Here is a 15,389-nt window from a genome sequence, read left to right on the forward strand (position 1 = left end):
GTTAAGCTAGCAAATAGCCCTGGTGTCATATTTAACAAGTCTTTTGCATAACACCACTTTTCAAATATGGCAAAACGATATCTGGTACTCAATGTGTTACAAAATTACTTTAAACTACTGTTTATTTTAACAGTATGGTAAATTATTAGATTCCCTTTCTCTGTGGTCTGCAAAAAGATCCAATATGACTTGCACATTATAAAGTGTGGAGGAAAGGATCCCTTAATACCCAGAAACAACTGTGGATCAAACTTCAGATGTTTGAATTTCAAGGAATTATGTAGAGAAACACAACTCTAAAGGATTTACATAACTTTGCCAAGGAGACTGATTTTAATCATACATCGATCAAACTAAATAACAGAGCAGTGCCGTACTATTTTCTGAAATCTACAAAGTTAAGAAGTTCCCCTCTTTTTAAGGTTCATTTGGCTCTGGCAGAGACAAATTCATCTTGTTGTGGAGGAATAGAGTTGAAAGTCATGGGTGTACCAACCAGACCATGCACAGGTTGGAGCGTTATTATCACATGATGGATGGTTGTTGTGGTAGGCGGAGGTTGTGGGGAAGGAGGTAGACACAATCAACTGACTGCACAATCATCTCCAGCATGAAATGCAGGTCTTCATTAAAGAACACAATTTTGGTGCCTGTGGTGTTCTCCTCTGCCATTTTGTTTTTGGCACTCATCAATCAAAGCGCCACTTCATATGCACGGAGAGCCTCTCGCCTCGCATAACAGAAGCAGCACTTATCTCACAACATTAAGCTTTAAACGTTTTGACAGATATAGATCTGTTGGGTTTCTGCATCCATTTCGAAAATAAAAGCGCATCTCAATAATTGATATAATCAATGAGTTTATTTTACAAATAAAGAGTATAGAATTATATGGATTATTATACACACCAGTGGATATATTTTCAAGCATTTATTTTATTTTGATTGTAGTGAATACAAAAATCTAAACTTTGCATCTTTTTGTTTGAATCTACTTCTGCAAAAAAGTATGTGAAATATTACACTATAATTTACGGTAACATACCGGCAGATGTGGATGCTAGATATTTTCCGTATAAGTACTGTAAAATCCATATTTACAGAGTTTCCCTGTAAAAAACACAGCAAAATTCTGGCATACCCTAAGACACACTCCACAACAAAGTTAAGTGAATAAGGGTCAGTGCCTGGCTTTTCAGAGTACTCCTTCCAGGAATGGTTTCAAAACATAAGTGGAAAGTAATAGAAAAGCTGCCAAAGCAACAGGAAATAGCAAATGGCTACATCTGACTTTGGACTTGACAAAACAGCGCACCAATACCAGCAGAAAACATGGCTTCCCAAATCACTGAATGTGTCATCATTGACAGTAGAAACTTACCTCTGGACCACAACCATCCTGGTGGAGAGTGCCAATGACACTCTCCACAGACTTGACAGACTTGTCAAATTAGCAGTCTGTCCCACAAATACGTACGCTGTAACATGACTACAACATAACATTTCTGTATTAATTAATTTCATATCGTCTTCCCATTCGACAAAAGAAGTAAGTAAACATTTGAAGTATATCTTGGTATGTAATTAACACAACGATGTTTATATTTTTTAAAACTGAATAACTCAACAAGATTAACTTTTGAATGCTTTTTTAACCTAGTTATTGGGAAGCTTTTGCACAATAGCATGCCAAGTCTGATCCTGTCTCTGCTTCGATCTACGAGAGGTTTACTGCTGCAGACTGCAGCACATTCAGGGCAGACGTCCATCAAACCTGCGCTCATTTACACACTCCCATTACCCTTCAATATACAAACAGTATTTAGACGGTTCACAGTCTAAGTCCTGTGAAGGTCAAGGAAGGGTCTGACACCATGATTCATATGCCACAATTAAATGATTCTCTACACCTTAATTAACATTGATTGGCTGCTGACTAATCAATCGGAGCAGTGAGGGACAGGCAAAAAAGGGACCCATCTCATTTCAGGCCTGAGCCGGTAATGAGATATGGTCCGCCAACTTCCTCCCATGTGAGCTTTATGGGTTCATGAACCCGACCAGTCATCCGTCTTCCTCGCTCAGTCACAGCGGTCAGCTGTTGGTAAGCTACAGTTCCTATCTACCAAGAGCTAATGCAAAGGCAGTAAATGACAATCAAATAAATAAGGGGTCAAGCCGATGAAACCGAAAAACAATTACCAAGGCAGACTTATGGTCTCCCCCGTTCTCTTCCTGACTTAAATTTATCCATCAGTCTGTTTGGAGGTGGCTGGTTTGTAATAAGCAGGTAAGTGCAAGCTAAATTTGGGTGTCTTCGCTGTGGATTGAAGCGATGGAACCAGCAAAAGTTTTAAATAGAGACATAAACCATCCGATGAAGCAAACGGAGACACACACGCAATACACCAATTATTTTCTTGTCTGACATCATTAAGTGCCCGCTGACTCATCTAGCTGCACATTCACATTTAAGGGGCCAACTCAGCTTTGCTAATCCATACCCTTTGAGGTAAAGGCTATGAACAAATCTGGACTTTTAATCACACGCCTTTTCAATTTAACATCCTCCTGGGGGATTAAACATTGGAATGTTTATTTAACATGGATTGCAAACTTAATCTGAGCCTATCTTGACCTACTTAAAAAAGAAAAACAATCCATGTTCATTTTTACCAGTGCATGCACAAAAACAAGCAGCCGCAGATGCTGTCTGATTAAATATTGTCTGAGTAAATTTCCGAAGGGGCATGAAAGGCTGGAGAAAGAATGATGGGGTTTCTGTTTGTTTTTCAGTGTCAAATTCATGAATTTCTGTCACATATTTGCACAGTGGTCAGGATTTTAATGTGGAAACTGCAGAAACTGTAGGATGAAAAGGAATCAGTAAATAGCAGGACAGATCCCTCCTTTCATGTTTCCACTAAGGATTTTAACTGCCAAGTGAATTTCCCAACCAAAATACAGTTTTTTGTCCAAATTGCTATTGTATAATTATTTGTAGATGGATGGGTAGATGGAGCCAATGAAACATAAATAGTATAAGCATTTTTTAGTGCCTGTCCAGATACTGAAAACAGTTAAACTCCATTCTTTTGAAGCGGCATAGAGACCTAAACATATTAAGCATGAACCAATGGGGAATTTAAAGGGAGAATCCTGTTAGATTGAAGGCCACAGAACCGTCACTGAATCAAAACGTGAAGTTAAAGGATTGCAGCAGACACTTGCCTATTATAGACCCCTTTGAACTAACAAAGAGAAGGTGAAGTGGTTTAAGTCTGGGTTATATGCTGAAATATGTATTAAAATGCAGGTGGTCTGAAGCTGATGTAATATATCACAAGTAAAGAATGAAACACAGGTGGTATTAACTTGATGTAGCTGTTCTTTCTGTTCTTTATCAGATAAAAATGGCACCATAGGATTAACGCTTTCAAAAGGCCCATGGATATAATCACTGCCCACAAAGGGTTTGAAAAAAGAAGGTGAAATGTATGTTACTTTTCTCCTGATTTTCTTTTCCGACTGCCTTTTTTTCCCCTTTCTATGTTCCTTACATCTGCTGTTTTATAATTGGCAGATTGGAAGTCAAGGTGCTAGCTGATGAGAGAAGATAAAGCACAAAGAACCAGAGCCTAATGTAAGCACAAACTGCAGTTGCTGTAATCACAGGCTGATCCCCACTCTGGCTGACTTCGAAGCTCACTCCTCCTGGTTGCATTGAACCCAAACCAGGTGCAAACACTACCAAACATGAATTGGTGACTGAATGAAAGACTGTAACATCTCTAGCACAAAAAAACAGATTTATGACAAGAGTAGAAATTTTTTAGTTTTTTTCAAATCTGAAGGCTAACCATTTATTGCTGAATCAGATTCCATGAGGCCAAAATGCTTTGAGCAATTTTCCAAAAAAGAAATGTAGCCGGAAGAGAGCTAAAAAAGCACAAAGAGCTGGAATTCTGCATCTGAACTATTAATGTACTGGATAAATCCCTTTCGGACTGCTTTTGAAACATTGACACCAGAACCAGTCCACATCCTGTGAATCTCCTCCAAACTCTCGAATGGATATTTCCTCACAATATTTCCCATGCTATAGTTATTTCTATTCCTTATCTACCAAAGTTTTTCTTCCACTTAACTTTTTGTTATTATGTTTCACTGTTGGAGCAATATTAAAGAATGATGTCTTTTTTTCACAATTTTTGAGGGTTATACATGGCATACCATGTATAACCCTCGTGTAAATTTTAACACATAAGTTTATGTGTTAAAACTTTTGTTTTTATTGGTTTTGTGTGATATGTAACATATCTTTTATACCTATTTTTATTCCATCTTCATGTGAGTCTACTTATTGTTATTGTCTGTCACCTTACTGTTGTTGCTTGTATTCTTCCATTCTAAACAAACAGCAAAATATTAGTGTCGCAAGTCAAAAAGTAAACTTTTTTGTCTTTTACTTTTCTTTATAATAAGTTGCACCTGTTAACGTTATTATCGGTAATGCAGTATTACCAATGAGAACAGCCTGTTAAGGTAAGAGCCAATTTCATTTCATTCAGACAGAATTTTTACACCTGGCATTAGCTTCCATGTCAAGAAAACAAACGATGCTCAATGTGCTGAAATAACACTCTGTGTGCCAAGAAACAGCTCATGTTTGAACTGTGCGTTTCATGTGTTCGGAGTAGTGTTTGAGTTCTTTGCCTGCTGTGGACACACACTTGAGAGTTTGTGTTTGTAAGAAATGTGGGGAAGGAGAGGGAAAAAAGTGACAAAGGGGTCAATATTTCTGACCCAATACGCTACAGTGATGGTCTTCAACACTCACGGTAGAAATGTCTCATTATCTTGAAGACAATGAGATCTTTCCCCAGCTGCAACAAACAGCATTTATCCTTTCTTATGGGTTAAGTGATATTTTTGGTTGTTGTTCTAAAATGCGCTCAGGGAAAAGGGAAGAAGGATATCCACCACATCATCTAACTTACACCGTTTCATATTGGTGTAGGGTCCCTACACATTTCATAATATCTATAATTCTATTCTTTTATGAACAGTTTTAGAATTGCTTATTCTAAAACTGACTCTAAGACCAGAATAACCTCAAAGCCATACGTAAGGTCGCTGACGAGCACTCTCCCCAACAATCACCAGGTAGGGGTCAGTGGACAGCGCCGGCCCTCTCTTCACCCGAGTGCCCAAGGCATGCAGCCGCAGATCAGATGAGACAACAAAAAAAGTCGATCATCGAACTGTAGCCTAGGATGTCCTGGTGCCAGGAGCACATATGGACACCCTTATGCTTTGTATAGCTATTTTAATTCCTCCCCACAGTTCATTAGAGTTGGGGAAAACAATTATTACAATAGTTTACAATAAGAGTAATCATGGTAACTTCATTTGAATTACTTCATACGTGTACTGAAACAAATAATTCAAATGGATTTTGTACAACAGTATATGGCCTGTTGAGAAAATGAACATGTAGATATACTCGTTTGTTATCCATAAAGTCCGACGGTGCTTAAGGGTATGTTTCATTTAGTTTATGGTAATTTTTGATAGTGAAGCTCTTTAATTATTTACTATAATCAGTTGAATTAGTCTATTTTTATATTAAACAGATGGAATCTTAGAAACAAGAATTTCAATCAGAAAAAATATTGTGACTATTATCAAAATCAATCCATAGAGAAAGAAATATTGATATATTTTGTTAACATCACCCACTTCCATATATACATACCCATAAAAAAAGTTGAAAGTTGTCGCTTTAACAGACTGTTGAAGTCATTTTCGTAACATAGGAAAACAAACTAAAACAAACTATTGAAAAAGTTCTGCGTAATTGCGCATTTGGCTAAGGATTAGTGAAACCTAAAAATGATCACATGTGCCCCACCAAACTGTAGACTCATTGCTGAATCCCACTCACAGACACTCCCTTTATTTTAGATCTGAACACTTTGTTTCTCCAACATCAAGAGATCCGCTTAGTGCAGATTAAGAGGCAGAGGAGAAAGATCAGGAATGAATGTCTACAACATAGACACAATAGCCGAGCGTGGGCGCAGAGGATTTGAAGTACGCCGCTGAAGGAACTCGCTGTTCTCAAATGCTTAAGCTTGCATGCTGCTGTACAAATGTGTGAACACGTCCTCACAGAAATGCAAGTATGAACCGCTGATTGGATCAATTTGTTGAGCAACACATGACAAGAAAAAGGGAGGTATCAACAGTATAGTACAAAACTTAAGAGAACCATCAAGCTCTGTCAGATGTGTATTGGTATAGGCGATAAAACATCAACCATGTTTAGTTTTTATTGGATTAGCAGACTGGAACTAAGCGGAAATAAATAAAGTGCTGACAGTGCTGTGCACGATCAGATCTGGGCATTTCTCTGTATGTCAGTATGTATGAGCAACCTTTATGGAGCTCTGCTAAGTGAAGAAGAGAAAGTTTCATTGGGAATGGTCAAACAAAGGTCAGTATTAATCACTCCTTGTAAACTCCTTACACTGCTTACAAAAAAAAGGTTATTTCAAGCTTTTTTTTTCCTACCCGACAAACGTAATCCCTCACAGCCATTCACAGCGATTAGTAGGTTTCATAAGATTTGACATCACTCAGCTTGCTCCCTCTCCAATATTGCATTTGGAAGATAAGATGCAATTCATCCTAGACAAGCGAAAAGAAATATGGAAGCACTGAAGCAGCATGGCTAGTTTGGGTGAAAGATTACCAACCAGGCAGCAGACTACTCCAATATTTTCAGGCCCCCCCAAGTTGATACTGAGACTTTACAGACTCATCCATGAAGCTCTGCTTGGCAACAATCCAGAAGCCTAAAGCACAAACACAAGCAAAGCTTGATGAACACATTGTAACCATGTGCTAAGATAAGTGGCCACTTTACAGAGAGCTTTAATTAAAATTATATTTTGTAAAAAACTGTGGGACCCAGGTGCTTATGGATCAATAATCCAGTTTATTTAACTTCTTGACTTTTTCAATGTTTGTGGACTGTTGATACCACATTTTTTGTTATTTATTTCTTTAAACTTTGACAGATGTGGTGGCGCAGGGGGTTAGCACGCCCCATGTTTGGAGGCCTTAGTCCTCGACGCGGACGTCGCGGGTTCGACTCCCGGTCCCGACGACCTTTGCCGCATGTCTTCCCCCCTCTCCTCACCCTCCTTCCTGTCTGCCTGCTGTAGAAAAAATACGAGCCACTAGCGCCGCAAAAACTCTTCGGAGAAAAAAAAAAACTTTGACAGATATTGTATTCTTGCAACAAAGTGTTTCACAAGGAACTCTTATCTGAAAACGTGGTGTATTTTGGAACAGGACAGAGTGTTTTTCTTTTAAGAAACAAGTATTGAGAAGTAGCAGAAGTGGTGCATGAAATAAAAATGGGAAGAGTCAGAAAAAACTATCTGCAAACATTGGAGATGTATGTATTATGTATGTGTAGTAGTGTTTTCCTATACTTTCTTGAAAAGTATAGGAAAACATTTGCAACGACCTTAAATATCTACCATATATATATTTGATCTTTCTGTTGATAAGTTTGCCAAAGCTTAAAAAGAAATGATCTCAAACTTATTCAAACTTTTTAAGACAAAAAAAAATCTATTTGCCTTATAAAGTGATGAAATATATTGAAATCGTGAACACAGTAACCACTTGTAGATATTTTTAAAAAAAATCAATTTTCTCAATCATGCAAACTTATTGGTTGGTTTTTTTTCCTTAGGTATAAAGCAAATTATATTACATAATATTGCCCTATAAGTAATGGTAAACCTATAACCGTAGCCTCAACATTTCAGGAGGTGTGTGGGTTCCTCTTTGTAGAGAATGGAAGACAAGAAATAAGATACAAAGAAGGAACGGTATGTGCTCTAAAAAGTCAGAGACAAGTATTCCTTCAAGGTGAATTTATTTTCTTTCTGCCTCTACTAGCTGGCTCTACTGGGTAGAAAATAAGCTGGTAGAGCCACAACAAATTTATCAGGGAGCAACAGCAGCAATTACACTCCCAGTCAAAGGGTGGCGCCAAACACAAAGCAGGATGGAGCGAGATTTGCTCTTTTAAACAATGGATCTTTCAATAGCCAAAAAGTCATAAAATACAAAGCCCTGAGAGCAGTCACTTCATTCGTTCTTTTCAGTCCTTCTCTTCATAATGTAGAACACAGTGATAAAACCATCACATTATCACCCCTTTTTTATAGTTTCATAAGAATGTATGATGAGAGGAATCCGGTGATTTAACTATTCCCAAATAACTATGAAAATGGTAGAAGGAGTGGTGGAGAACTGAACCAAATGGCCATTAAGAATGCCTGTTCTGGACACGCAACCTATTACGTCCTATGTTCAATATTTAAGCTTAACAGCATATTTCATTTTTGCATGTCGCATAGTTTTTCTGCCTATATTTTATTATGTACATGGTATGACTGTGTCAGTGAAGAATGGATGTATAATAGCAATACGTGGTCGTAAATGAAGTGTTTGACTTTAGACGTTAATAAAACCTGACATCCTTTTAAGTGATCTTCTAAGGTTATTAAAATAAAATGCAAACTACCAAAATTAAGAATGTAAACTTACTAAAAAGTAAAAAAGACAAACAGTATCAAGCACAAGAAATTCAGGTGTATACCAGTATGATATGTCCACTCTCCCTCTTAGAAATTAATCCATCTGTTTATATGCCATGCGTATTGGGTGATGTAATTCTTCTCTCCCCTTGAGAGGTCAGCCTGTGATTCTGCGCATGGTGTGGACATCCATCTAGCTGTGCACAGCAAAATTCAATTAAAGTATAAATTTGGCACCTGCTGGAGAGCACTAGGGGAGTCAGATGCTTCCAAATTCAACATCAGGGAGAGAAAAAGAACAGATCCAAACATGAATACATTATATCTGCTTTTATGCAGCAGATACAGTTTATATAGCTGCAGTACTGTTTGAACTACACAATAAAAGCTTGCGCGTGAATTATAATTAATTTGGATGAGTGTACGGACTTCCTTTTATTGCAGTTTAATTGTAATTTTTTCAGATGCTGGTAATGTATAGGTACAGTATAGCCTGGAGCTGTCGTTGCAAAAACAATAGAGCCTGGGTGTGATGAATCCTCCCTGTCACAAATGCTCGGCTGCTTTCATATATGCTCTCACATGTGCAGCTTTCTTCTGCTTTCAAGGCAGGACCGCAGCACGCAGCAGACATCAGTGTCTGTCTCTAAAGGGCAAACAGAAACTCTGCAAAAAATCCCCAGCCAGTTCCTCAGATGCCTGCAGATAAAGATCTTGGAAATTGAACGGCTACAAAGAGTCCAAATAACAATGTTTGGTTTCAGCTTGATAGTGATCCTCAGCCTCAACAACAATGGTTTTGACTTTTCATGGGGGAAAAAAAATGTCTTCTATTAGAAGAACCTAACTAATACATTTTATGCTCTTTTTTCCCCTTGGTTCTATCCCAATGAGTTAATTGATAGAACACTACTATGAATACGGCTGCTGCAATTAAACAGCAGTCTTTCACATAGATTTTAATGTCAATGGACCTCCAGACACATATGATTTATATGTTTCAACAGCTATGACAGTAACTAATTAAAAGGACACATCAGCATGCCTGTTAGATGTGACTGTGGCTCATTTAAAACAAGGCAGCAGGGATTTCTGCCAAAGTGGACTGACAAGTGAACATACAGCCTGTGACAGTTCATTTGATGTTATGCTCAGTTACGTGTGATCATGTCCCAGGGGGAGTTGTTTCCTTCAGTCTTGAACATTAACAGGACACTATCTCAGTGGATTTACATTTGGTGAAAAACAAAATGTAAAACCAGGGTTCCTTAAAATGTGGTACACAAACCACTAAGGCTACTTGGGTTACCATTGTTAGGTAAAGCTAAAACAGTCAAAAAGATAAGTTGTTCACAATTGTTAGTTTATTTTATTAACTTGAAGCTTGGAAATTACTCTTTCTTTGCAATGTTAACTACAAACGCTGGTATTTCTAACAGATATTTTATGTGATAGACCAAAACAAAGCATCAACTAATTGAATGGAAAATGATGCATTGTTTTCAATATGTGAAGCAAAGAGGTCAACAGAACAACAATTAAATGTGGAGCAGCCAGATCTGCCTTTTGTGGGATAATGGTAAGATGAAAGTCATGGCTGACAGAAATCATAAGAAACCAATTGGCTGTTATCACAAAGATTGACAGGTTAGACGAGATTCATTATCAACCCACCATCTACCTGATATGACAAAGTGGTGGCAGCATCATGGTGTTGGCAGGCATTTTTCCTGCAAGTAGAGTCAGGGAAGCTGGTCAACACAGATGGGAAAACAAATGGCACTAAATTCAGGAAAAATATGGGGGAAAAAATATTAGACTTGACATTGGACTGTCGGTACAGCTACCAGCAATCTTCACTTATCGCCAGAGTTGATGTGTCAGAATGGTCAAGTCAAAGTCTTTCACCTTTAGTGTTCAAAAAGGTGGTACTTCAAATCTCAATTTTAAGTCAAAATATGAAACACTAAGCAAAGCTAATGTATTACAGTAAAAGTTTTCCTAAAATTGCAAATTAAGGTTAAATCTGTTGCTCTGACAAAATATATATATATAGATGGGGTACAAATTGTACTCATATTTCAAAAATAGCTCATTATAAGAAAATAACAGCTTTAAATGAAGCTGAATGTCTGATTTGCATATCTCCAGCTTTCAGAGACAAGCCACTAATCCTTGGCTAGGCGCTGTCATCTATGTAAATCTCAACACCCACAGCATCTCCTCCGGTGCCTCCAAAGACGCACTACAAGGGTTAGGATTGCAACTTGCGCTAACCTCACATATCAATTTGTTTTGCGGCTGAAGCCTATTCACTCGAGCCGGTCTTTGCAATGATTTACGATTGCACAAGATGAATTTTTCTATTCTTGCCAACAGATGATGCTGCTCCATATCTTCTTGGTGACACTTGATTTATCTTCCAGCGAGTAGCCCCTACGGGCTTTCAGCCCGTGGAGCCATTTTTGGCAAACCTTTCTTCTTCTTGCGGAGATGTGCTAAAAAAGATTTTTACCAAATGTGAAGCTAAGGTCATCTGCAACCAGAGCTGCAATGATACTGATGTGTCACAGACTGAAGGAAATTAGAATTATAGTTTAAAGAGACGATCAACAGCATCTCTCTTTTCCGTACGAAGTCTTTCACCATTTTATTGCTGGTGGTTAGGGTTATCTTTGCAGCTCCAAAACCCTGGGCTTCTCATGTTTTTCTGTGCCGCTTTTTTTTTTCTTTCTTCCTCCTACAATAATGTGAGATTAAAATTCAGAATTATTCAGTGTATTCAAAAAGTTTCTGAGACAAAAAGCCTTTTAATGACTTTAGGTTTTTAACTAACTTTAATTCATGTAGCTTGAGTCCCATTTTATTAATTCTAACCCTTGCATCAATAAGTAGTCTACATATTAAGTGTGTTTAATTTTGTTTAGTTGTTTTTAGTTAATCTCTTGCAAGTACACACTATATAATGGAAGATTCAAAACCAATTTAATTCTTTGTTAGTGGGTCATATTAAACTTAATTTTTCCACACTCATACAAATAACACCCATTTAAAAAAAAAAACTTAAGAAACAAAAACAATCTTCTGTATTTAAGTGCATACATTAACTCCTCAGAAAGGTAGAATCTTTCAAGCTACAGATAGAGTTAAGTTCATTTATAGATTTTAGGAGGGATTAGATTTTTGATAACCAATGAGACTGGTTGAATAAGCACCAATATTTTTTCAAAGGGAATGATAGGCGGAACAGGCTTTATACAAAAATGAAAGCACAGAGCTAATCTGAAATATTTTGAATCATCCCTGCAGCGATTTTAAGTGCATCTCAAAAGGATAGCTGCAAGAAAGATTCCTCATCCAGATTGTCGGCCGTGCCACTGCTGTGCCGGCCTTCAGAGGGACGTACGGGGAATAAAAACAAAAAGGGCAGAAAGGCCACAACTTTCAATTTTCAAGACATCAAGTCATGTCTGTTATGCACAGAAAAAGACATCTGTTGATGCTTTGAGTTCAAAGAGTGCTTTGGGGAGCTTATGTGACAACAAAAAGATTCTAATCCTTCCCTATAACTCGTATTTGGTTGATTTGGAAAGGGAAAAATAAAGGAATGGTATCTTAAGGTTTGTCTGCACAAAGCATAGAAACCCTCCATCAACATTCAAAAAGGAACCAGCACTCCATTCAATGTATTTTAAAATCTCTACACAAATCAATAAGTACGCTGCATCACTGTACCCCCACCGCTGCAGCCATTGCTCTCCTCACACACCGCACAGAGGCCTGCCTTTAAGCACAGATTTTTTATTTTCAGTCGCTGTCACCATGGTAACTTCCAATGTCTGACTTGGTCCAGTCTTTGCTTCCAGCACTTTCCTTCTTCAAAGGCCTTCTTTTTTTCCAAGCCTAAAACCGGATTGCTTCACAAACGATCCCCCACAGCGCTCAGCTTCCAGAAGGTTGTTTAGCTGCTAATTGCCTTGTATGACAAGAGAGCAAACTATGTTCTTCTGATAAACAATTTTATCTATTTACACCACACGGTTTATTGTGAAAAGACTAAAACATGTTCGGAACCTTCTTCATTTATGTGCACTTTGGCTTTTTTCTTTCTTTCTCTGCACTACCTTCATATGGTGTGTTTCAATGAAGAAGAGTGTCTTGGCACAGGCACCCAAGCAACAATCAAATATTCCTGTGTTGACCGATCGATGAGCACCACCCCTCCTTCTGCCCTTCCTCATTCACATCTCAATAATGAAAGACGAGCAGGGGTTATGAGTAACCTCGGTGTTTGATGCAGAAGGGGTCAGGCGTCAATAGCTCGGCCGGGGTCCAAGGGTGCATTGGCATGCACGGCAAAAACGTAGGGTCTTAAGGATTTTGCCTTAGGGATGCATGGTTGGGATTAAAAGCTCAGTCTTGACTACGATGTGGCATCTCCTCAGTGTCGATACGCCGAAGGTACTGTCAGTCACTGCAAACAGCTTCAGTCTGAGACGTAATTCACCCACCCAAAAGAGCATGGGGGTGCTAATTCACTACAACATAGACCAATTATACTGATAGCCAGCAGCAGGATTGGAAGTTCAACAGAATGAACTTTATAATTTATTTTTCAGTTGAAAAACAACAAAAAAAAACAAATTCTCAAAAATTTAGGCAAAAACAACACAATAACCACTACTGTTTTTAAGTCTAAATGTACTAATGAGAGCAAGTATGACACATATTCCATCGCAAATCTTTTGAAAATGTAAAATGAATTGAAGTCAAACATAGAATCAGTAATAAAAATAAATAAATAACAGGCCTACAGATGTAAATGAGTCAGAGCAAAAACGGACAACATGCACACCAAAATCCATTCATCCATTCATGGTCTATACTCGCGTATCCTTGCAGAGTATTAGAGAATCTGGTTTACTTGGCAAGAGGCGGGTTACACTCTTTACAGGTTGCCAAAATAAACTGCTAAATGAATCCTACTAACAAAAATAATGGCCCGCACAAATAGAGATTAGCTCAGGGGTGTCTAACATCAGCCCTCAAGGGTCAGCATCCTGCATGTTTTAGTTGTCTCAGCTGTATAATTAAATTCACAAACGAACCGCTTTGTACTCACAACCAACAAATACTGATGGGTGCAAGTTCTCATATTTAGTATCTACATCAAGTGTAGTCATGAGAACAAAAACAACTAAAATCATCTTTGGATTTTCTAATCAATTAATTAGTTCTTTGAGCACAAGAGTCCATTTTCAATGCTCTTTCCTTCAATAACATCTCTCTATCGCAATTTACTTCTTGGAAACCCAGTGTTGGACACTGCGTTATCCGCAGCTTCCCTTTTACAGAGCAAGGAATTCAAGCGAGGAGAACAATGAGGGAACGCAGAGTACTATGGCTGATCTAATTCTGGGCCTTTCCTCTCGGTGACAAAGTACTCCTTTTATTTCAACCCACCCACCACCAGCGTCCTCCTGAATTTGTCAGGGGAAGCCGAGACATTTAGCTATCTTTTAACCTCTCCTCCATACCAACTGGTCTCGCAAGACACAAACAGAGGAGGAGAAGAGAAGTCCTTTGCTTGTAAAAGCAAAGTCTGGAAAGTTTCATTGTGTCGGCTTGTTTCTGCTCTGCTTATTTTCCATCTCCGGTATGAGCATGATGTCTGCTCATCCCTATCTAAATAAATCTTTTCTGGGGTAGGTATCAAGACCAGATGGCTGCTTCTAGAAGGAAGATTGCTTTAGCTGATTCCAAATGTCACCAATAGGACAAAATATAGTTCTGTCATTGTTACGAACACGAGCTCCTTTGATGAGTAAAGTAAGCTAGAGCAACGATTTCAACCAGGTCCTTAGAATGCCTGTTAGCTTTTATTTTGTTTGATTCTTTTCTTTCTTCTTTATTTTCTTTTCATGTACTTGTGCACTTATGCTGTATTCCTTTTTCTTTGCTATATTACAATATTTTATGCATGTATCAAAACCCAGTTTCACAGTTGGAATCAATATTTTATTTTGTATATACGCACTAAGAGCAGGCAAAAGAGCTTTTTTAAAGATCTTACTTATTTTTATTAAACAGGCATAAGGAATTAAGATTCATAAGTAAAGAATGCAAAGGAATAACGGAAAGTTTCAAAAGCAGTTAAAGAAGTTTAGCTATACAGATACTGCAGTGACACGGTCTTTATTTGTATCTAACCAACATAATAAAGAAATTACAATCTGAGTCTTGCAATAAAATGGAGAAATATATGTTGCTTCTTCTAAGTTGTACTTCGTAAAATAATTCAAAAAAAATACTATTTAAAGAAGTTCACACTAAAGGAATACATCATTAAAAATAACTTTAATTTTATCGTAGTTTGCATACATAAAATAAACTTCTGAGTGGCGTACCAAACTTGCTCAAGTCCAGGATCCTACATCCTCCTAAATCAGGCCTTGAGTTCCACAAATCACTTTTCTGAACTGCAGCACAAAGAACTCCAGAAAGACATATTCAAATTATAAAACAAACACCAACAGATCTAGTGCACAGAATTGTAAGCAGGTGTATCAGGTCACTGCAGATGCAAAGTAAATCCCATAAACTTTCAAGGTGACATGAAAATCCTGATTGTGCGGCGGCGGTATCAGCAGGGAAAGAGGATGCGGTGGCAATTCATGGTAAGCATCTTTTATCTTCTGCTGCGTCCCTCATTGTCATTGTGCAACAATAACCCCCTCTCTTTATACAGATGCTGTGCATCCGATA

At 38.0% G+C, this 15,389-nt stretch overlaps 1 protein-coding gene across 13 annotated transcripts in view; it reads right to left on the reverse strand.

Moving 5' to 3' along the window:
- The window catches only part of LOC116732730 (adhesion G protein-coupled receptor L3), a 279,903-nt gene that overhangs the window by 136,775 nt on the left and 127,739 nt on the right, over window positions 1–15,389 (reverse strand). The window lies entirely within an intron of this gene.

This window comes from Xiphophorus hellerii, chromosome 14, assembly GCF_003331165.1.
Source record: "Xiphophorus hellerii strain 12219 chromosome 14, Xiphophorus_hellerii-4.1, whole genome shotgun sequence".
NCBI classification, from domain to species: Eukaryota; Metazoa; Chordata; class Actinopteri; order Cyprinodontiformes; family Poeciliidae; genus Xiphophorus; species Xiphophorus hellerii.